General features: G+C 43.2%; 2 long non-coding RNA genes across 4 annotated transcripts in view; one reads left to right on the forward strand and one right to left on the reverse strand.

Moving 5' to 3' along the window:
- Positions 1-13745: 13745 nt before the first annotated feature.
- On the reverse strand, positions 13746-16093 carry LOC125139932. The gene is made up of 2 exons (XR_007139085.1): positions 15759-16093; positions 13746-14368 (listed from the first exon to the last, which is right to left on the reverse strand). It is a non-coding gene; the product is annotated as an uncharacterized LOC125139932 (long non-coding RNA).
- Positions 15123-23568, forward strand: part of LOC125139933 — an 8985-nt gene continuing 539 nt past the window's right edge. For 2 of the 3 annotated variants that reach the window (XR_007139087.1, XR_007139086.1), the window contains exons 1-2: positions 22898-23138; positions 23566-23568. The exon at positions 23566-23568 is cut by the window's right edge. This is a non-coding gene — a long non-coding RNA (uncharacterized LOC125139933). Of the gene's footprint in view, positions 15158-22897; positions 23139-23565 lie in introns of those variants that run through there. The other variant, XR_007139088.1, reaches the window with a different exon arrangement.

Raw genomic sequence — 23568 nt, forward strand, 5'->3', positions numbered from 1 at the left:
TATGTGGGCGGAGTCAGAAGGCTGCTGGTGTCAAAACAATGAGCTAGAACTTCACAGATAACTTTAACATGTCTCGCTCTAAATGCTTGGTCACTAGTGAGCTGGTCACTTTCTTCACTCATTACATCACCATTAATCCAGAGAGTGAACATTTTTAAATAAAAACTATTTATTAATATCTTAATTTTTCAGTATCCACATACACACATTTATAATCTATTAAAAAGATTCCCCTAGTGGTCTTGTGTCTTTGAGTGACGTGTTCAGATTGTGTGTTTGCTTGGTAGGTTGGTTGTTTTTTTGGTTGGTTGGTTGGATGGTTTATTTGATTCTTTGTTTGTTGGGTTGTTTATTTGGTTGGTTGGTTGGTTGGTTGGTTGACTCCTAAATCCTGGTGTCTTTAACTCATTTTAATGAAGCTCCAGTTGGGAACAGACATAATGTTTATTTTGTTGGTTGAACTAATTTAACTGAATTAAATTAAATTAAATAAAACACCTCCAGGGTCGGGGGTTCGATTCCCACCTCCGCCTTGTGTGTGTGGAGTTTGCATGTTCTCCCCGTGCCTCGGGGTTTCCTCCGGGTACTCCGGTTTCCTCCCCCGGTCCAAAGACATGCATGGTAGGTTGATTGGCATCTCTGGAAAATTGTCCGTAGTGTGTGAGTGTGTGTGTGAATGAGAGTGTGTGTGTGCCCTGTGATAGGTTGGCACTCCGTACAGGGTGTATCCTGCCTCGATGCCCGATGACGCCTGAGATAGGCACAGGCTCCCCGTGACCCGAGAAGTTCGGATAAGCGGTAGAGAATGAATGAATATTTTTATTTCTATGCAGATGACTGCAGAGTAAAGCTCTCGTCTTCCTGATGTTCTACACCGATCGCAGCAATAACACTTTTTTTTACTGTAATGAATTCTTGCTTCAGTTTTTTTCTTAATTTTTTTTTTTAACGAATATTTCAATTACTATCTGCGTAGTGGATCGGCGTGAGAATTCTCATCCTTCACATCACACAAGTAAATACATGCACGGGACTAAAAATAAAGCCATTTTAGTGTGTTTCCATCCATCCATCCACCGCACCATTTCCAACAGGGAGGTCTGGAGAGCGTTCGTCACTGCGGCCTGTAGCTTATTTTCAGCATGAATGGAGAAGAAGAACGAGGACACCACCGCACGCTGTTCTTTAGATTTAAAACAACAACAACAAAAAAGATAGACAGAGTAACCTAACATTTGTTCAATACACCCACATTCCAGACCATCTCCAAGTCACTAAATATGAAAACCGGGAGATTTGCATTTCCCCGAGACCAGACCGCATCGTTTCCTCACGCCACCACGAAACATCTCGGACCTTCAATTTCACTGTGTCGGAAATGACCAGAAGAAGAAAAACATGGGGAAAAAAACCCAGCAAAACGAGCTGCATTTTAAATCTTATTTAGTGCAACTAACATCTGAGGAACGCAAACTAATACAGCAGCGAGGAGCGATTTAGGGGTCCAAGCACTCTTAGCTCTTTGTGTAGCATAACAGAAGAAAAAAGTTGAAGACGATTATTACAATTTTTTGTAAAGGTGATATAGTTTGTAAAGTGGTCAGAGACACATACTCGTGATTATTATAATTATTGTTAAAGCTACAACTGGTCTGTCATTATTGTTCAGTAAAATTAGCGACAAAAAGAGCCACAAAAAACCCGTAATGAAACACCACGTAATGAAACAAATCCTTCTGATGTTCATCACTGTCACGTGTGACAAATGTCAGACGATCACGGCCATCATTAGCATACAAATAAAGTCGTTTAAAGGACATTAAGCTACAAGGGGCTGACAGGATGCACGTTTAATTCTGTTATTGTCAGGGGGCTGCAGAAGGGTAAAGAACAGCATTAATTGGGCGTAATCGACTGTAGTGTTTATAATTAATCTGTCACTGGATGATGCCTAGAGATTTTACTGAGTAAAGCACGAGGAGCTGAGAAACACTCGTGATGCGATACAGTCAGGTCCAAAGTAAACTGCCTTATTACTAAGTGTTATTAACTTTAGTGATAAATATAAATAAGCAGATCAACGTGCAGGGAAGCATTCGGAGATGCATCGAGGGGCTAATGTTCTTCATCTGAAGACAAACCCGGGGATTTGCAGAGCGCCGTTCGGTTCGACACTGAAAACATCCATCAAGATTGTAGGCTGATGATCTGCACACACCGCTGCTTTAAAACAGACACGAGGAGGATTATAAAGGAAACGGACAAGGAACGAGGATTTTTTAAGACTGTTACAAAGTGGGGGGTCACGGTGGCTTAGTGGTTAGCACGTTCGCCTCACACCTCCAGGGTTGGGGGTTCGATTCCCGCCTCCGCCTTGTGTGTGTGGAGTTTGCATGTTCTCCCCGTGCCTCGGGGGTTTCCTCCGGGTACTCCGGTTTCCTCCCCCGGTCCAAAGACATGCATGGTAGGTTGATTGGCATCTCTGTAAAATTGTCCGTAGTGTGTGAGTGTGTGAGTGAATGAGAGTGTGTGTGTGCCCTGTGATGGGTTGGCACTCCGTCCAGGGTGTATCCTGCCTCGATGCCCGATGACGCCTGAGATAGGCACAGGCTCCCCGTGACCCGAGAAGTTCGGATAAGAGGTAGAAAATGAATGAATGAATGTTACATTCATGTAACATGTTCCCTCCAGCGTGTCCTAGGTCTTCCCCGGGGCCTCCTCCCGGTTGGACATGCCCGGAACACCTCCCCAGGGAGGCGTCCAGGAGGCATCCGGAATAGTGATGGCCAGTTCGTGAACGAATCGTTCTTTTGAACCAGTTCTTTTTAGTGAACTAGATGAACCGGTTCACCAAATCGGACTGATTCGTTCTAAACAGTTCGCGACTTGAGTCAGCGCTGATCCACAAGTTACTAAAGTTACTCACTTTCAGTCGTCTGACAGTCGGTCCGACTCTAAATAAACTAATATCCCGGAGTATATGTAACTCCTGTACACTGAACTGACATGTTGTGCTGAGAGAACTGTGAGCGCGAGCTGTTGATACTGCGCATGCGTGAATTACTGAACCGATACAGCGAATCATCAGTACATTGAACTGAGAACTGCTTGTTTCGGACGCGTCCGAGAACCGATGAACTGTTGATACTGCGCATGCTTGAATAACTGAACTGATACAGCGAATCATCAGTACACTGAACTGAGAACTGTTTCTTTCGGACGCGTCCGACATACTGTTGATGCTGCGCATGCGTAAACCTTCAGAGCAAATTATACATATTGGGATATGCATAGTAACTAGTCATAAGCTATTAAACATTTTTATAAAAAAAATCAATATATGTCACTCAATATCTGTCAGTTAATTTTACTATTGACTATTGTGCAGGTTAGTCTGTATTTTTATATGCCGCTTTTTGTAAATTGATGGATTAGTTTATTAACTTTATATCTTTAAGGCAAGTAAAACACCCACGTTTGCACATAAATGCCTGTACTGCGTGTTTTAGTTGCAAAACTTAAATGTAAGAAACGTATTCAACTAAAGTTATGATTACACAGAACTTTTCGAATGTGTTAAATTGATTGTATTAATATCTGCCGGCAGCGGGATAATGGAATTTGCGTCATTACGTCATTGTGAATGACGTCATTACGTCAGGACGTAAAAGAACTGGTGAACTGGATTTTTGAACTGGTTCATTAAATCGAACTGTCCGAAAGAACCGGTTTGCGGAAAAGAACCGAACTTCCCATCACTAATCCGGAACAGATGTGGAGGAGCAGCGGCTCTTCTCTGAGCTCCTCCCGAGTGACCGAGCTCCTCACCCTATCTCTAACGGAGGAAACTCATTTCGGCCGCCTGTATCCGGGATCTCGTCCTTTCAGTCATGACCCAAAGCTCATGACCAATCACTTGTGATTGTAATTTCAGCAATTTGGACAGTTTTACACAAAAAAATCAGATTAGAAGATGCTCTTTAATGTAAACCTGTGATTTAGAGTTAAATGAACCTCATGAGTAGTTTAACATCATCAGTCCATTTAAATCCCAGTGTTCTGGAGATAATAAGTCATGTGACGTATCACTGTCCAATCACAGGCTGTCCTGTTCTCTGCCCTGACTGATGACCTTTAGATTTCAGCCACAGGTTTCTTCTTCCTTGACTTTAATATAACGTGACTGTTCAGTGACCCGACTCACTGGATCCTCTCACACATCTGGGTTCCTGAGAATTTCCTAAATGTCACACAGCCTTAAAATATCTCACTGCGGTTCTTCTGCGTCGCGGCTTCGACTTTAGCAGCTGGAATCAGCGCTACCTTGTAATTCTGGTCTTTATAGTATATTAATAATCCTGTCTTTTTTTATTGGTATTAAGGTACAAATGAAGCACATTGTGTGAGGAGGAAAAGAGAAGAAAAGCGCTGAGGTGTAAATGGTACTTAGAGGTTTTTTCTCTCTCGCTCTCACTTTTGCCCTCTGAAAAGCTTTTGGAAATAATCACCTACAATTTTCCTCCATCGCCGCGTTGCCTCATGGAGAGCAAACAGACAGCAGAGATACAGGATATGTTTCACTTCTGCCATTAAAGTCCACCGGTGTTACACACTCCTGCTTTTAAAGTCAACCTCTGCTTGTTTCAGGGCTGTTTTTAAGGCCAGGTGAAAAGTTAATGATTGCGATTGCAGAAAAAAATCGACGCTATTATCAATAAAAAGGACAAAAAGCCGTTTATTTAAATCTTTTAAAGAAATCTACATTTAAATCTACAAACCCACAATTTACCAGCCAACGTATAATGAACATTTATGTGTGTGTGTGTGTGAGTGTGTGTGTGTGTGTGTGTCTGTGAGTGTGTTTGTGTGTGTGTGTGTTTGTATTTGTGTGTGTGTGAGTGTGTGTGCGAGTGTGTGTGTCTGTGAGTGTGTGTTTGCGTGAGTGCGTGTTTGTGTCTGTGAGTGTGTGTGTGTGAGTGTGTGTGTGTTTGTGTCTGTGTGTGTGTGTGTGTATTTGTGTGTGCGTGTGTAATTGTGTGTGAGTGCGTGTGTGTGTATATGTGTGTGCGTGTGTAATTGTTTGTGTGTGTGTGTGAGTGTGTGAGTGAGTGTGTGTGAGTGTGTGTGTATTTGTGTGAGTGAGTGTGTGAGTGTGTGTGTGTATTTGTGTGTGCGTGTGTAATTGTTTGTGTGTGTGTGTGTGTGAGAGAGTGTGTGCACGAGTGTGTGTGTGTGTGTGTGTGCGTGTGTAATTGTTTGTGTGTGTGTGAGTGTGTGTGTGTGTGAGTGAGTGTGTGTGTGTGTGAGTGCGTGTGTGTGTGTATTTGTGTGTGCGTGTGTAATTGTTTGTGTGTGTGTGTGTGTGTGTGAGTGAGTGTGTGTGTGTGTATTTGTGTGTGCGTGTGTATTTGTGTGTGCGTGTGTAATTGTTTGTGTGTGTGTGTGAGAGAGTGTGTGTGTGAGTGCGTGTGTGTGTGTGTATTTGTGTGTGCGTGTGTAATTGTTTGTGTGTGTGAGAGAGAGTGTGTGTGAGTGTGTGTGTGTGTGTGTGTGTGTGTGGTCAGGAACTTCCAGAACTTCTCCACAGATGTCTTCTACAGTATGCTGTGTTTGCTCATTTGCTTTGATTATTATTTGATTACAAACAAAAAAAATGAACAAGCATTTTTTTAAGTAAAAAAGTTTTTTTTTTCTGTTTTTTTTTTTACATTTATTTTCCTAAAAATAGAAAATGTTTTCTTTGCTGTTGTTTGTTTTTCTTTGAATGAAACGAAATATTTTGTTTTTATAAAACATATAATGAAATTTGGGATCAATATGAGAAATTATTTTGAGGCCATTTAAAAATGTAATCATTTTTTTTTATTATTTAGCTATCGTGTAATCCACCATTAGCTCCGCCCACTTGCTGTTAGTAAACAGTGTGTAGTGATCGGTTTTAGCAGAACTGAGTGATCTAACGATGATCTGTAATCTACCATGTGATCAGTAATCGACATCCAGGTCATCATTGGGAGGTCACGCCTTAATTTTAACTCTCAAGATGAATCTGAACTGATGAGAAATACCTGCAGCATCGTCTCACAGAGCTGTGATGTGAGATACAGAGGAACATTTCAGCAGCTTCGTCTCACAGAGCTGTGATGTGAGATACAGAGGAACATTTCAGCAGCTTCGTCTCACAGAGCTGTGATGTGAGATACAGAGGAACATTTCAGCAGCTTCGTCTCACAGAGCTGTGATGTGAGATACAGAGGAACATTTCAGCAGCATCGTCTCACAGAGCTGTCTATGTGAGATACAGAGGAACATTTCAGCAGCTTCGTCTCACAGAGCTGTGATGTGAGATACAGAGGAACATTTCAGCAGCTTCGTCTCACAGAGCTGTGATGTGAGATACAGAGGAACATTTCAGCAGCTTCGTCTCACAGAGCTGTGATGTGAGATACAGAGGAACATTTCAGCAGCTTCGTCTCACAGAGCTGTGATGTGAGATACAGAGGAACATTTCAGCAGCTTCGTCTCACAGAGCTGTCTATGTGAGATACAGAGGAACATTTCAGCAGCTTCGTCTCACAGAGCTGTCTATGTGAGATACAGAGGAACATTTCAGCAGCTTCGCTTCTCCAACCTCACCATCTGCAGATCCACAGATATTCCCACATCCTCCAGTGTTTACAGATGGGTGTCAGGCCCGGAGTTTCTCAGGGAGAACCCATCTCCGTGTCCATGAACAAACACGGATCTCTAAAGGGCTGGAGGAAGCAGGCGTGAAGATGGCAGGTCTGTGTGTGGTTAATTAGCGGCGTTGGGAGGAAGATACTTGTTATTGGCCAAAGAAAAAAAACCCTGATGCCAGAGTGATTTATTTCTCTCATTACTGTGTGAAGGGCAGAGCTGAACTCCGTTGTTTGAGGTATTTAGGCTGGAGATGTTCAGACTCCTCCTAGGTGGACGTCCGTATTCATCCCATCTCACAAAGGGAGGTTTTTATCAGCGGTAAGACATGTAAAGATAAAGGACCTGGTTATGTTAAGGTCAACTAAGCCATTAACATGGAAATCCTGGAGTGGTTTTGTTTTGTTACTTTATTATTTATATTCGCTCCATGAAGATCAAATGGAATCCGGTCACTTCAGTTTAGCATCCAGTCAGTAGCATTAATGCTAAAACTGTGACATCATCAGTGGTGATCCTCTCGTCCTCTCACAATACACACGAACATCTCATTTAAAAAAGCACAATGAGGTGGATTTCATTAACATTACCATTATTTAACATTGACTGGATATATTTAACTTAGACAGGTTTGTTTGCTAACACCAGGTTAGACTAGCATACCTTAGCGAGCAAGACGAATTCCAAACAACGGTAAATATTGCATGCTTACTTTTAAGTAAGAATGAAGGGGGGGGGTCACGGTGGCTTAGTGTTTAGCACGTTCTCCTCACACCTCCAGGGTCGGGGGTTCGATTCCCGCCTCCGCCTCGTGTGTGTGGAGTTTGCATGTTCTCCCCGTGCCTCCCCCGGTCCAAAGACATGCATGGTAGGTTGATTGGCATCTCTGGAAAATTGTCCGTAGTGTGTGAGTGTGTGTGAGTGAATGAGAGTGTGTGTGTGCCCTGTGATGGGTTGGCACTCCGTCCAGGGTGTATCCTGCCTCGATGCCCGATGACGCCTGAGATAGGCACAGGCTCCCCGTGACCCGAGAAGTTCAGATAAGCGGTAGAAGATGAGTGAGTGAATGAAGTAAGAATGAAACACATTATGCTTCGCAGGTCTTTCTCCACAGTTAGCATGTCACGTTATCTCCTTTCACTAGCATCAGTGACTCTGGGTCTTGACTAGGACTTAGTTATTTATTTTTCTTTAAAATCCAAACAAATTTGTCTTTTTTTTTAAACTGTAGCAGCCACTAAAGACGTCCTTGTCCTGCATGTTTCATATCATATTGTTTGTACTGAAGCAGAAAATACAAACACTTACGTGAATGACTTCACTCAGGAGAGCCATCACTGCTCATCTCAGGGGACATGAACCTCTCGGTGAAGCCTGGTGGTGGCAGCATCTTGCTGGAGAAATGCTTTTTATGCACAGAACTGAGAAGCTCGCTGGAGGGTGGATTTGTTTTGTTTTTTTTAATCACCCTTTAAAACCCCTTCGAATGTTAGAGGTATTGTTTTTTTTAGCAAAACACACGTCATCGGCGACAAAGGATCTGCTACAGAAGCTGCTCTGGTTTACCGAATAAAGTTCACGTTCTCGGTTACATCCACCAGTTAATGATCTCTTTATTAGAAGATTTAGGAGCTGAAAGTGACGACTCCTTACCTGCCAAAACCTCCTCACCACAAGCGTCTAGACGGTGGTGGTGTTACCAGCAGATGGAGAACGAGCTGCTCTGAACGGCACATGGAGGACATTTCATCCCGAATACGTCTCACGAACCCACGGGAAATGTTGATTTTTCCTTCTGATTGTAGGTTCTACGTTGTGGAATGGGAAGCTTTGGCCTTCTTCCCTGACCTTCTCGCTCTTTTTTTCTCTTCAGACTGGGTTTCGCTGTGATTTCTCTATTCCAGCTCTGGCAGGCCAACACAATGAATGGAGGCCATTACAAAAGAGACTTTTCCACTTCATTAAGCCGAGGTCCCACAAGCTTGGAGGGCACAGAATAAGCAATCTATCTACATTTACAGCTGTTTAGCACGGGGACTGTGGGACGGAATGCTAATGCACGGAAAACCTGGACGTCGTGCAGGACGGGGACGCTCACGCCAAACGAAACATCAATCCACGTCGCGCTTTGATTAGAAAACGCTGTTAATCACATTAAGGGATAACGACACACCGGGTGGCTGTTTGGATGTGAACGAAAAACAATTTTCAGGTTTCTTTTCAGAGAACGTTGGGAAGAACTTTGTGTACCGGGAGATTTTGACATATAACAAACAAAAAACAAAGAAATAAACAAAAATTTAATAAGGTGCCCAATGTTTTATTTATTTATTTATTCATTCATTCATTCATTTATTTATTTATTTGTTATTTTTAATAAAAACTAGTAGAAGATTCAGTAGCTGTACTTGATGCCATGTGCAATCAGAATCTTTGCACAATGTTTCATCCGATTCAAATGGTGGAACATCTGATGTAAATCTGACAAACGCCTTTAAAATATTAGAATTCTTCCATTCATTCATTTTCTACCGCTTATCCGAACTTCTCGGGTCACGGGGAGCCTGTGCCTATCTCAGGCGTCATCGGGCATCGAGGCAGGATACACACTGGACGGAGTGCCAACCCATCACAGGGCACACACACACTCTCATTCACTCACACACTCACACACTACGGACAATTTTCCAGAGATGCCAATCAACCTACCATGCATGTCTTTGTACCGGGGGAGGAAACCGGAGTACCCGGAGGAAACCCCCGAGGCACGGGGAGAACATGCAAACTCCACACACACAAGGTGGAGGCGGGAATCGAACCCCCAGCCCTGGAGGTGTGAGGCGAACGTGCTAACCACTGTGCAGTGTTTTCTGCGCTTTCTTATTAACATGAATTGTGAAGTTTGTGATGATGATGATTATTGCATCATGAATTTCTGTCATTTTTATGTAAATTCTTCTCACAATATCGTGTTGTGTGAATATAGAAAGTGTGTGACTTTATACCGTCTCATTATAACAGCCAAAGAAGAAGAAGAACCGTCTCAGAGTCCATTATTGTGTATCTGTAGACCTTTAGGAAGATACTGGGTGGAGAAACTGGGTGGTGAAACTGGGTGGAGACACGTCGTCTTGTATTATTTCTACACCAGGTATAGAAATGTTGTTTTTGAGTCGTTCGACATTCTCGGCACATCGAAATGTTCTTATACACTGAATTCTTCAGTTTTTTTCCACAAGTAAACAAAATTCTGGTCTTTTTAAAAGAAAGAAATGTTCAGTCTTTTTTTTCTGATGCTACGCCCCGTTTTATTCCCTACATCGTATACGGCTTTATACCGTTTTCATTATTCTAATAATTATTATTAATTCAGATCCTGCTTCTGACACTCAGAGTAATTTGAGCTGCCTGTAATTCAATCTAAGGGATAAAAAGATGAAATATTTCTGGTTCTGCTGTGATTCTGAAGCTTTGAACTTCAGAGAGGGGAAAAAAAGGCAATAAAGCGGTTCGCCACGAGACCTTTCTTTATCTTAAGCTCATTCTCCAGGATGTGAAGGTCGCTTGGAAAGGTTTTGGCATATATTACTGAGAGGAATAAATAAATAAATAAATAAATAAATAAATAGATAAATAAATAAATAAATAACATATCGGAGAGCCAGCAAGGTCCTTGTGGCGTGGCATCTCGCACACCGCCTTACCCCAAACCTCCTAACATAAATAGACAGCCATCTGTTCCCTTTAGATAACCGTTTCATTTAAAATCCCACAGAACATTTTCCGAGGCCTGCCGAGCTCCTATGCTAATGAAATCCTGTGAGCTCAGAAGTGGTTGGAGATCGATGGGTTTGGAGAAGAAACGCCCTCGTGGTTTTGGGGGTTTCCGTTAAAGCCCAGATTAAGAAAATATATGCACTGGGGCAGAAATTCACAGCGTAGGTCAGAAGAAGGACTCGAACAAGTAAAACTTTCCCCGAACCTTCATGGATTTTTAATCGGGGTCACGAATAAGAAATGAAATAAAACGATGCAGTTTAATGTTTTATTGTTTTTATTCTCAGGTCTTTTATTACGGGTGTAACGTACTTTAGAAACCATGAACTGTCAGAGTACAGTGAAGTGGGTGTGGCCTTCTAGGTCACATGGCATAGGTATCTATCAGTCACTATAATAGAGGCGTGGCCTAAGTGTCTCTGTTACTGTGAAAGAGGAGTGGCCTAGGTGTCTCAGTCACTATGAAAGAGGCGTGGCCTCGGTATCTCTCAGTCACTATGAAAGAGCCGTGGCCTAGGTGTCTCAGTCACTATGAAAGAGGCGTGGCCTCGGTATCTCTCAGTCACTATGAAAGAGGCGTGGCCTAGGTGTCTCAGTCACTATGAAAGAGGCATGGCCTCCGTATCTCTCAGTCACTATGAAAGAGGCATGGCCTAGGTGTCTCAGTCACTATGAAAGAGGCGTGGCCTCCGTATCTCTCAGTCTCTATGAAAGAGGCGTGGCCTAGGTGTCTCAGTCACTCAGAAAGAGGCGTGGCCTCAGTATCTCTCGGTCAATATGAAGTGTCTCAGTCACTATGAATGAGGCGTGGCCTAGGTGTCTCAATCACTATGAAAGAGGCATGGCCTAGGTGTGTCTCAGTCTCTATGAAAGAGGCGTGGCCTAGGTGTCTCAGTCACTATGAAAGAGGCATGGCCTAGGTGTCTCAGTCACTATGAAAGAGGTGTGGCCTAGGTGTCTCAGTCACTATGAAAGAGGCATGGCCTAGGTGTCTCAGTCACTATGAAAGAGGTGTGGCCTAGGTGTCTCAGTCACCATGAAAGAGGCGTGGATTTGGTATCTCTCAGTCACTATGAAAGAGGTGTGGCCTAGGTGTCTCAGTCACTCAGAAAGAGGCGTGGCCTCAGTATCTCTCGGTCAATATGAAGTGTCTCAGTCACTATGAATGAGGCGTGGCCTAGGTGTCTCAGTCACTATGAAAGAGGCGTGGCCTCAGTATCTCTCAGTCACTATGAATGAGGCGTGGCCTAGGTGTCTCAGTCACTATGAAAGGGGCGTGGCCTAGGTGTCTCAGTCACTATGAAAGAGGCGTGGCCTCGGTATCTCTGTCACTATGAAATAGGCGTGGCCTAGGTGTCTCAGTCACTATGAAAGGCGTGAACTCAGTATCTCAGTCAATATGAAGTGTCTCAGTCACTATAAAGAGGCGTGGCCTAGGTGTCTCAGTCACTATGAAAGAGGCGTGGCCTCGGTATCTCTCAGTCACTATGAAAGAGCCGTGGCCTAGGTGTCTCAGTCACTATGAAAGAGGCGTGGCCTCGGTATCTCTCAGTCACTATGAAAGAGGCGTGGCCTAGGTGTCTCAGTCACTATGAAAGAGGCATGGCCTCCGTATCTCTCAGTCACTATGAAAGAGGCATGGCCTAGGTGTCTCAGTCACTATGAAAGAGGCGTGGCCTCCGTATCTCTCAGTCTCTATGAAAGAGGCGTGGCCTAGGTGTCTCAGTCACTCAGAAAGAGGCGTGGCCTCAGTATCTCTCGGTCAATATGAAGTGTCTCAGTCACTATGAATGAGGCGTGGCCTAGGTGTCTCAATCACTATGAAAGAGGCATGGCCTAGGTGTGTCTCAGTCTCTATGAAAGAGGCGTGGCCTAGGTGTCTCAGTCACTATGAAAGAGGCATGGCCTAGGTGTCTCAGTCACTATGAAAGAGGTGTGGCCTAGGTGTCTCAGTCACTATGAAAGAGGCATGGCCTAGGTGTCTCAGTCACTATGAAAGAGGTGTGGCCTAGGTGTCTCAGTCACCATGAAAGAGGCGTGGATTTGGTATCTCTCAGTCACTATGAAAGAGGTGTGGCCTAGGTGTCTCAGTCACTCAGAAAGAGGCGTGGCCTCAGTATCTCTCGGTCAATATGAAGTGTCTCAGTCACTATGAATGAGGCGTGGCCTAGGTGTCTCAGTCACTATGAAAGAGGCGTGGCCTCAGTATCTCTCAGTCACTATGAATGAGGCGTGGCCTAGGTGTCTCAGTCACTATGAAAGGGGCGTGGCCTAGGTGTCTCAGTCACTATGAAAGAGGCGTGGCCTCGGTATCTCTGTCACTATGAAATAGGCGTGGCCTAGGTGTCTCAGTCACTATGAAAGGCGTGAACTCAGTATCTCAGTCAATATGAAGTGTCTCAGTCACTATGAAAGAGGCGTGGCCTAGGTGTCTCAGTCACTATGAAAGAGGCGTGGCCTCGGTATCTCTCAGTCACTTTTTTACACTTGATGAAGGTAAGCCTGTAGGTGTGGCCATGAATATTAGTCCTAGTAAATATGTGAAGGAGACATGTTCTCTTTATCTGTTAGTCCCATTGAAGGAGGTGGGGCTTCTAAAAAATGCAAAAAGTGGGTGTGGCATTTATTGGTATCAGTTCTAGCTAATGGATGAAGGAGGTGTGGCCTATGTTCCTGTCAGTCACTTTCACTGAAGGAGGCGTGGCCTATGAATAGCTTCTATTCTATTCTGAGGTTTTATTAGTTGTCACGGTAACCAGTCTGGTCTGATCCTTTAAATAAATCTCTCTCGCACCTCGTCCTCCAGTCCATGGACCTGAATCTGAACCGGTTTTAGATTATTGTAAACAATCGATTTGAAACTTCTGAGTTACGTTTTAGTCAATAATTCTCTTCTCATGGATTTCCTGCTCACTCCATTCTGCCCTCCTGATTTATCAAATATTAAAATTATTCAAATTATTAGTTTTTTTCAGTCATTATTCAGACAAATGGGTTTACAGTGAGAGTAAATCTGCTGATTTTTAATTTCTGGAGGAATAAGTGAGGAATAAAGAGACGAGGAACCGAATAAATTAATAAAATAAATTAATAAATGATTTTCTAATCGTAATGTCTTAAATCTTGTATTTATTTATTTATGTATTTACCTATTTATTTATTTATTTATTGTAAACAAATAAATAAATAGCTAACTAAATAGCTAAATAAACAAATAAAAGATTTAAGATATTACGATTAGAAACCCTGAAAACAGCTTTGTAAAAGAAATCAAAATAAAAACTCAAAACGCTGAAGAAGCTTTTTTATTGTCTCACTGCAGCCCTGTGGTGTGTTTTCTAGTCGATTATTTTCCTATAAGACACTTTTTATTTATAGTTATAGTTTTATTTCTATTTAATATCTGATATTACAGCAGATCTAGACAGACTGACACTGAAACTGGAGACTCCTGACAGAAAACCTCACAGAAGAAACATGTATAAAGATATAAATTGTGTAGTCATGTTTGTCATGATAATTAATAGATAGTTATTACGATAAAGCCATAAATATCATATAGGGTTAGCGTTAGAATCTGTATCTGTAGAATTATATTTCTATAATATTCTACAGGCTCTGAGTCCCTGCATCCAGACGCTCGCCGTGTTCCTCAGAGAATCTGCCATTTTTCTTGTCATCCTCATCTCCTGCTCTGCAATCATCTCCTCATAGCACGAGTCTCGGCTCGGCCGCAAATCACTACTATCCGTGTGAAACGAGGACCGGCTTTAGATTACAGCATGACGTCTGGTTGCCCACCAGAAGAGACTCGGGTGAAAAAGCCCCTGAGATACAGCTCGGACCTCGGGATTGAGTTCCTTCGCGGCGCGGCGCTCCGACACGTCGTGGACATCGCAGACAGGATTTGTTGCTGTGCAAAAATAATTTAAATCAAACTTGTAATCAACCAGGAGCTGTGAGGGAAAAGTCATCCTGAAGGTCTAATAAATGATACAAAACGCAAAAATACGTATAGTGGGCAAAAAAATCATGGAAGACTTGAAAATTGTGCTAAAAAAAATAAATAAATACCTAGAAAAAGTAAAACAGGAGACCGTAAGTAAAGAAAACGACTGGTGCATCGTTGTTGTCCCTAAAGATGGAGCCTATATTTGATCAGCAAACTCATTGAAGGTGGGTCACGGATTTTTGAGAAATGAATCAGAAAGCTGAGTCGGGCCGAATAATAAACAAAAATCAAAACAAACTTGTAGCCAATGAGCAGAAAGGGGCGGGGCTTGTCAATATGGGCGGAGAGAGCGTTCAGTGTGCGTGTGAGACGTTAGCAGAAAGCGGTTTTAACATCGACATGGAGGATAAAAACAAAGAAAGAAAGAGAAGAAAGACTTACGATAAGGACAAGAAGTAGGACGTGTTAATATAGGATCAGCTTTCCAGCGCTGGAGAGAACTGAAGGAGCAGGAAGTTGGCCACATATTCACAGGTTGGAGTTTCCCGAGTCAATAACTCCTGAGCTAAACGCTGTTACTACACAAATAACACCTCTTTTCTATCGTAGTGATGTAGAGAGGCAGCTACAACCGTGTTTTGTGTAGTAACAGCGTTTAGCTCAGGAGTTATCGACTCGGGAAACTCCGACCTGTGAATATGTGGCCGACTTTACTTAAGACGCCGAGGCGCTTTTTTTCCTTCTCGATAGGTGAGTAACGTTGGTTTTGCTTTGTTACACAGAACTAATATATGCCTTTGTCCTTTACATCATTATGCTTGTGTGGCATTTTTGCTTGTTTGTTTATCTACAATCGTATTGTTCTTCCCTTCAGCTATGATAAAGACACGTTTCTTTCTGTTAGTCGCCCGGGTTACGTATGTATGTGTGGGCGGAGCTATCGATACAGGGGTGGGACCCGTTTGGGTTAGGGGCGTGTTTGTTTTGGTGATTTTATATGTCAACACTGGCTTTCAAACATCGGAGACCCGGCCATTTTCACTACAGCATTCTTTTACACAGCGAAGTGACTCCTGCTGTGGTCCGTTACATCTCTCTGTACATCCCAGAGACGAGTTGCTCCACAGAGATGGTGATTGTGATTGAAGGAGGGACCTGAAGTGAAAGTTCAGCGATGTGGAGAGATGAGACCACATTAATCACTGAGCTTTTGATGCAGTTTGAGGAAGGAGGTAATTATCACCATCAAGGGAGTCGGCTGTGGGGAGGAGTTTACACCGCCATTACACCGCCGCGCACCCAGAATCAGCCTACAGGTTAAATAGCAGCTCAGAAAAGTGTTTATCGTTACCTTTAATGCAGCACGTTACACTCGTTCTCTCTCCAGCGTCTCTTTTTCCTCTCTTCTGGAGGTAACAAAAAAGAAAAAGTCTTTCTATTCCTGTTGTTGTTTTATTAACAAACCGCAGAGAAGTGTAGCCTTCACCTCTGACTGACTGGTCCACAGCTCTGACACTGCAGACTCCTTCCCTGTGAACGAGCTGTTACTATAGCAACGATAATTCTAATTAGAATTGGAGACGATAGTTCCATCCGTTTGAACTCCTGCTTTAATGAATCTTTGTCTGATTCTTTCATCCATTCATTTCCTACCGCTTATCTGAACTTCTCAGGTCACGGGGAGCCTGTGCCTCAGGCGTCATCGGGCATCGAGGCAGGATACACCCTGGACGGAGTGCCAACCCATCACAGGGCACACACACACTCTCATTCACTCACACACTCACACACTACAGACAATTTTCCAGAGATGCCAATCAACCCCCTTCTCTGATTCTGTTTATGTTATTTGATTTACTTCACTTCCTTCTCCGATTGTCTTCATGAAGATGATGGAGGACTTCCTGTGAGAAGCGTAAAGGCTTTAAACCCCACACACAGCATGGAGAGCGTGGATGACTCGGAGAGCAGTTACACTCGCTGTAAAGCTGCTTTATAAATATATTACAGCATTTAAAATGCAGCGATTCGTGCTTTTCTCACACGGGGTGAGGAGCAGAAGGCTTTAAGAGCTCTGTGATAGCCTTTATGTCCGGCCTTTTGTCTTTACAGGCCTCTTTAGTTCATTGTCATGGTAAAAGCGTCCACTTAGTGAACATAAAACACACACAAGAGAAATCTTTAGTCATCGAGTCTCCACACACGGGTTCAGACTCACTAAAGATGTAAACACACACACACAGACACACACACACAAACACACACACACACACAAACACACACTCAAACACACACAAACACGCGCACACACACACAAACAAACACACACACAAACACTCACACACACAAACACACACACAAACACATACACACACAAACACACTCAAACACACACACACACAAACACACACTCAAACACACACAAACGCGCACACACACACAAACACACACACTCACACACACAAACACACACACACAAACACACACACACTTACACACACACAAACACAGACACTCACACACACAAACACACACACAGACAAACACACACACACACTCACACACACACTCACAAACACACACACACATACAAACACACACACTCACAAACACACACACACACTCACAAACACACACACACACAAGGGTTCAGGATGTTTCTGGATTGGGGGTGAACTTGAGTTTGGACATTTGCGTATGAGACAAGTTGAAGACCAGGACTGGTGGAGACCGAAGTAAGACAGAGTTTTAAGGACGTCAAGAACGAGTCAAGAAAAAGAACGAAACATCAGGTTTGGTGTTTGTTAAGAGTCTGCAGACTTTTTATACTTTCCTTGTCTGCTAGAATTTAGAGACTTTATGGACTCCAGACGGTTCTGCTGCTGCTCACGTTTGGTGTGAGGTGATGTTCTACTGACCAGAAACTTCCAAAGGTTTAAAATAAAATCCTAACTTGAGCACAGTGAATAAGACACAATGCCATGAGCTGCATTAGCATCAATTAGCATCAAAGCTCTCGGCAGGTCACACGACACACTGCAGTGGAACTGAAGGTTAGCGCTCCTTTAAAAGTTTCTCCATCAAGATTTATTTACATCCTTTCAAAAGTTCGACCTCGCCGACATCCGGTGTATCAGAACATTAAAGAATTCTTCAGTTGTCCTTTTCAGGAAGATTCGAGATCCTTTTTTTAAAATGAATTAATTCAATTCCTCATTTAATTATTTAATTTTCTTTAAAAAAAAAAAAAAAAGTAAATTCTTTTCAGTTCTAACTAAAACACTCATGAAAACATTTTTTCAAAATAGAACACTAAGAGAGAGAGAGGGACTGTTTCTGTGTGTGTGTGTGTGTGTGTGTGTGTGAGTGTGTTTGTGTATGTGTATGTGTTTGTGTGTGTGTGTGTGTGTGTTGGGAAATGTTCCAGTTCTCCCAGTCACCAGCTCTCCAGTTCAGAGATAATTGATGATTAAACATTCAGACACGTTTTGAGGCAGCAATGCGACACTTCCAGCGTCCCCTTGTCCCCCCGTCCCCTCGTCTCCTCGTCTGTGGAGAAAAGAAAAGTGTTTGTTTCAGCGCTTCGGCGGAGCACAAAGGCTGTGGGAAGGATCTGAGTGGGAGAGAGAACAACTCAAGAGCTGGAAAGAAAGAAAGACAGACAGAGGTTACTGTAGTGAAGAGCGCTTACCTCACTGTTCAAGAGATTTTAAAGTAGCATCTTATCTCTCTCTCTACACACACACACACACACACACACACACACACACACACACACATATATATAGGGAACAGTGTGTGTGTATGTCTGTGTGTGTTAGTTTGTGCGTGTGTTTGTGTGTGTGCGTGTGTATGTGCGCGTGTGTGTTTATGTGCGTGTGTGTGTGTATGTATATGTGCACGTGTGTATGTGCGTGTGTGTGTGTGTTTGGAGTTTGAGCTCTTACAGTATAAATCCCTCTCTTTAATGCCAGGCCATGTGACTCCTTAGCCAGCGCCTGACTTCAGCTGCACTGATAGAGTTCACTGTTATTTATCGTCAACATGATGTGAATATTTACACTCAGTAATTAGTCTAATAGGAGTCGAGGATGCAGAGACGCCTCGGAGCCGAGCAGCTGATCGTTATGCATCCGGAACGCTTCTCAGATGAAGACGTGATCAGTGTTTCATCACGATGTTAAGCACTTCCTCTCCACTGGAGCAGAAAAGCTTTAGCCGCCGTGTTTCCGTGCACTACATTAACCCCGGCATTTTCCTTTCAGCTCATCCGGTCGGTTCGAGTCGAGACCTCGCTCCACACCAAGTGACCTGATTCACACACTCGCTCTCACTCGGGGACGAAACCCGGGCGCTAACAGACCACACGTTCTGTTAAACATACAACTTATCCGATTACAATTATTTTTAAGTTATATACAATACAGCTAATAAACACACAGGTGAAATTTGAGCATGCTAACATTCAGTTATTTACTGTAGCTAGCGGTTGATGCTACGTGTATTTACACGCTAATACTTTCAGTCATGTGAAACTATTTCCGTGTCGATTATCAGCACATCTGAGGAAAATGTTGATATTCTTTATACATCTTTCTCATTTTTAATATTATTTTCATTTCTTAGATAAAAGATTTACCAGCTACGTATTAGCTAGTTAGCTAGCTTAGGTTTGCCAGTCCCTATGGCCAGTTGCCTAGCAACAGTTTATTTCCTGTTACGTTACGGCGGCTCTAGACATTCTGAAGAAGTCACATTAGATCATGATATCGCTAATTCATGCAGTGAGTAATTACCTAATTATTGTTACGATACGGACACTGAAATGATGAAGAAATACAAAAATAAGTAAGTAAATAAATAAATAAATCCTCCACCATTTGAGCAGGTCTCCAGAGCTCTCTCGCTGAACACAATCCCACCACAAACATTTCGAACAGTTTCATGAGTCTCCATTAATCTCGCTCTAAGCTCCGGCTTCGTGGCAGATGCTCAGAGAGCATCATGCAACAGAGAGCAAGCTCAGCTCTGGGGAGGAGAGAAACAACAAAAAAGAGGAGAAATTATGGGCCTTTAGCTGTAGCTGTGGTGACTTTTTGTCCTTCTGTGCTCCGTAACGAGCATGAAGTTAAAGTGCAGGATCTATTTCATCAGTTTTCTGTTAATCTGATTAGCAAATGGTCGAAGTTGCATCTCGTTTATCAAAACCGTGAACTTTTTCAGTGGTGCAAGGCACATGGAAACAAGCTCCGCCTACTACCTAGGTCACATGACTACCCAAATTTCCCTCAATTTCTCTCAGGAAGCTTTCGTCAGGTTTGAGTTGTCTTAGACCCTAAAGCTTGCGTCCTCTCAAGGAAGAAGCTGTAAAGCTGGATGATGTTTCTGTAAAGTTTTGGGTGATGTCATAGGTCACGTCACGTCACGGATCACGTCATGTCACGTCTTTCACCAGTTCAGCCACTGAAGCACAAGCTTTTGGAAACGTCTGTGACACTAAACACTGCTTTGTGGGTGTAAATAAATAAAATTTCCTGGTAAGGGGATGAAAACTTTTGCACTGAGGTGTGCTCTGGGAGTAAATGGGTACACGGTGTATATAAAAGTTATTTTCTTCATAAGAAACGATTCAGGAAGTTTACAAGCTGTTGGAGTCGAAGCCGTGTGTCGTCTGCATAGAAACGTCGTCCTCTGGGGTTTAATAAAGAGATTAAATCTCCCTTAAATATCTCTCTCCTCTCTGACACTATCATTATGTGCAGCCATTGTGCTTTATGATCGGAATAAAAACCTTCGCTGTAGCAAAAGTAGAACAATGGACGGTGAAGCCGCTTAGCGTCGCCCGGCTCCTGCCTTTTGTTCCTGTAATTTATTGCGTGAGCAGCAAAGAGGCTGCATTCGATTTATTAAAGCTGTACAGAAGCCAAATTATAAAACACAAATCTTTTTGTTTGCTGTGTGGACCGTAAGGAACCCTGACCTCCGTCTCTCCTCAGCTCCTACTGTACGAACTGAAGTGACGACTTAGTAAGGCGCTGACACGCGCCGCTGTGAGGCTGTTTACAGCTAAGAGCATAATTACAGTACGTCCTGCTCTCGAGTCGCATTAACTCCACCTGACTGCCTCCTAGCCGCAGTACAGGAAGCCAAGGAGGAATTACGTGGCCAAACGTTTCCAATCCAGCAGAGCGGGGACGTGTAACTGCCTCCATTTATCCTCGCAGTGACGAGGAAGAGATTAGACACAGAGATGGAGAGCGTGACCTTCTCCTCCTGAATGTTCACGTGTCATTATTATAAATCTTGTGTAACACCAATGCATCAGACCAGACCGTGTCACAGAGTCAGACTGAGTCAGAGTCAGACCGTGTCACAGACTGAATGAGGACGTGATGGTTCAGTGCTTTAGGCTTTGCTTTGCTGATCAGAAGGTCGGGGTTCAAGCCCACAAGCTGCTGAGACATCAACATTGGGTCCTTGAGCACCTGCTCAGGGGCGCCGTACTGTGGCTGACTCTGCGCTCTGACCCCAGACTCATAATAACCTGCGATATGCGAAAGCTTAAAGCATTTCACTGCATGTCTGTGTATGTGATAATTTGAGTCAGGGACAGATCGTGTCATAGAGTCAGACTGAGTCAGTCAGACTGAGTCATATTCAAAACATGTTCAGAGAGTCAGACAGAGTCACAGAGTTAGAGTCAGAGTGAGTCAAAGTCGGACTGTCTCATAGAGTCAGACTGTTTCATAGAGTCAGACTGAGTCTGTCAGACCGTGTCATAGAGTCAGACTGTGTCATAGGCAGAACATGTTATAGAGTCACACAGAGTCACAGAGTTAGAGTCAGAGTGAGTCAAAGTCGGACTGTCTCATAGAGTCAGACTGAGTCTGTCAGACCGTGTCATAGAGTCAGACTGTGTCATAGGCAGAACATGTTATAGAGTCACACAGAGTTAGAGTCAGAGTGAGTCAAAGTCGGACTGTCTCATAGAGTCAGACTGTTTCATAGAGTCAGACTGAGTCTGTCAGACCGTGTCATAGAGTCAGACTGTGTCATAGGCAGAACATGTTAGAGTCACAGAGTTAGAGTCAGAGTGAGTCAAAGTCGGACTGTCTCATAGAGTCAGACTGAGTCTGTCAGACCGTGTCATAAAGTCAGACTGTGTCATAGGCAGAACATGTTATAGAGTCACACAGAGTTAGAGTCAGAGTGAGTCAAAGTCGGACTGTCTCATAGAGTCAGACTGTTTCATAGAGTCAGACTGAGTCTGTCAGACCGTGTCATAAAGTCAGACTGTGTCATAGGCAGAACATGTTATAGAGTCACACAGAGTTAGAGTCAGAGTGAGTCAAAGTCAGACTGTGTCATAGAGTCAGAGTGAGTCAGATTCAGAGTGAGTCACAGATTCAGTAAAAATTTGTGTCAAAATTAAATGAAAACTTTACATTATGTAATAAAATAAAATGTAAGAAAAATGAAATATTGGTAAATAAGAGAAAATATTGTGTTTGTTAAATAATATTCAATTACACATTTTGTATCCTCTAAATATTCAAACTCAAAGTTTGAAATGAAAGTTTATTTGTATATTGAAATGAAATGAAATGAAATGAAAAGAAAGTTTATTTGTATATCGCTTTTAACAATGGACATCGTGTCTGTAAACACGTATCACTGTAGCTGAGCTAAACTGTTAGCATGTAGCTGGCTAGCTTAGCGTCTGCAGCATGAAGGAACACGTTTCTGTTTATATCCAAAACCTCTGTTTATTTGTGTCATTTTTATACAGTGAATCAGCAGACAGACAGAAACCCGAGTACATTTCCTCTCTGCCCACCTCGCTGCCTCAGACAGGTTTCTCTCGCTTTCAGAGGTCAGAGGTCACGCTGTGGTCCTGTGGTCTCCTGTGATCTGTGGTGTATTGATGAGTGTGTAGAGTTGTGTGCAGTGACAGAGGAACATGTGGTGTGGAGACACTCTGGAGTTCAGACGCATTAATCAGCCACAGAATCTCGTTTTTTACACAACAGGTTTCAGGCCTCGAGAATTGACTCGACTCTAAAAAGGAGATGTCAATCACACACACACACACACACACACACATGCACACAAAATAAAGATATTGAAAATTCTTTGTAATTAATTTAATTTATATTGTGAAGTTACTCTTACAGTCAATTCATTTTCTACTACAGCATGTCGACAAGGGGGGGCACGGTGGCTTAGTGGTTAGCACGTTCGCCTCACACCTCCAGGGTCGGGGGTTCGATTCCCGCCTCCACCTTGTGTGTGTGGAGTTTGCATGTTCTCCCCGTGCCTCGGGGGTTTCCTCCGGGTACTCCGGTTTCCTCCCCCGGTCCAAAGACATGCATGGTAGGTTGATTGGCATCTCTGGAAAATTGTCCGTAGTGTGTGAGTGTGTGAGTGAATGAGAGTGTGTGTGTGTCCTGTGATGGGTTGACACTCCGTCCAGGGTGTATCCTGCCTCGATGCCCGATGACGCCTGAGATAGGCACAGGCTCCCCGTGACCCGAGGTAGTTCGGATAAGCGGTAGAAGATGAATGAGTGAGAGTGAGCATGTCAATAATTACACAACAGTTTGCTATGATAAAAAAATTATTAAAAAGAAACTTTTATTGTTACAGTTGATCGTTCCTGTCGTCCGCCTCTGACCCTGGAGACTCGTTACATATTCCAGCACTTGGGACACGCCCTTATCCAGAGCAGCAGGTTTTTATTTCATTTTATACACCTGAGCAGTTGACGGCTGTTAAGCTTCCAGCTTGGCGGAGCTGGGATTTGAGCTCACAACCTTCTGCTTTGTAGTTTTAACCACTAATCTACTGCATCCTCCATGGCACAGTGCCTCTGGAGCGGAGAGGGTTAAGGGCCTTGCTCAGGGACTTAAACCTCGATCTTCTGATCAACAACACAGAGCCTTGACGGCTTGAGTGACTCCTTCTGTAAATGTGTGACATCTCCATGTGTGACTAGTAGAAATAGCTGTGAATGAGCGGTCACTATGGAAACGATGGTGTATTTGAGCGAGTGCATTAATGTGTGATTTACAGGTTGAGTTAATAATCAATCAATCAATCAATCAATTAAATAAATAAATAAATGATCTCTAAGTGGTTTTTTTTATGTTTTATTTCAGAAT

Source organism: Tachysurus fulvidraco, chromosome 22, assembly GCF_022655615.1.
Source record: "Tachysurus fulvidraco isolate hzauxx_2018 chromosome 22, HZAU_PFXX_2.0, whole genome shotgun sequence".
Taxonomy (NCBI): Eukaryota; Metazoa; Chordata; class Actinopteri; order Siluriformes; family Bagridae; genus Tachysurus; species Tachysurus fulvidraco.